This window comes from Trichechus manatus, unplaced genomic scaffold (assembly GCF_000243295.1).
Source record: "Trichechus manatus latirostris isolate Lorelei unplaced genomic scaffold, TriManLat1.0 scaffold00180, whole genome shotgun sequence".
NCBI classification, from domain to species: domain Eukaryota; kingdom Metazoa; phylum Chordata; class Mammalia; order Sirenia; family Trichechidae; genus Trichechus; species Trichechus manatus.
Genome location: NW_004444116.1, coordinates 3,267,094 through 3,268,054, shown reverse-complemented (window position 1 = coordinate 3,268,054; position 961 = coordinate 3,267,094).

Below are 961 nucleotides of genomic sequence, written 5' to 3'. Positions count from 1 at the left end.
ACTGGAAGAAAGTAATCGACGTAACTGAATTGTACATGTAGAAATTTTTGAAATGGTGTATCTTTGGCTATGTATATTTTCACCACAAAAAAAAAAAAAAAAATCCTCCAAGGCCGAGAAGGGAGCGTGTTGACACGTCGTGGGGTTGTTAACTAATGTCATAAAACAATATGTGTACTGACTGTTTAATGAGAAAACGTTTGTTCTGTAAACCTTCACCTAAAGTACAATAACAACAACAACAAAAAAGAGTTATCCTTGGACCAGAAGATAGCCTGTTAGAAATGCAGAATCTCAGCTCCACCCTAGACCTGCTGAACAGGATCTTAACAGGATTTCCAAGTGATTCCTTTGCACTTTAAAATTCGAGAAGCACTGGCTTGAGTGCTATGACGTAGATTAAGAAGATATATACTATATTATAAATACCTGGCTAGATTTTGATTTTTTTAAATCAGTTTCCTATTCCAATATAGAAAAATAATTGTAAAATGTATTTCTATTTTTGAACCATATTTTATGTTCTTATCACTGAGCTTGTTTCTCATCCATTGTAATATGGTATTTATTAATATTTTTAATCAACATACATGATTAAGTTTGTTGTGAAGTTTTTTTTGTTTTTCTTTTTACAAAGGCTGTGCTACCTTCTAATGTGAACTTGGAAGTTGGTATCTCCGCTCTGCAACAGTTTAAATAGGATAGCATCTTGTAACCATTTCAAAACTCTTAGCTGTCTCCCCCTCACCAGATACTTGTAAATCTTCAAAAACTCTTGTATTAACCCCTTCCACTTTGTGTTCTAAGTTAGATTTTGAAGATCCAAAGGCCCTATAAAATTTGATAAAAGTGTGGACAAAAGGACTAAAGACTTTCTCAGGTTCTGGATTTGCTTCTCCAAAGAAAGAGTCAGAGCTAGTGCTCAGAAGCCAGATTTTTTTTTTGGTGGAGGCAATGAGTC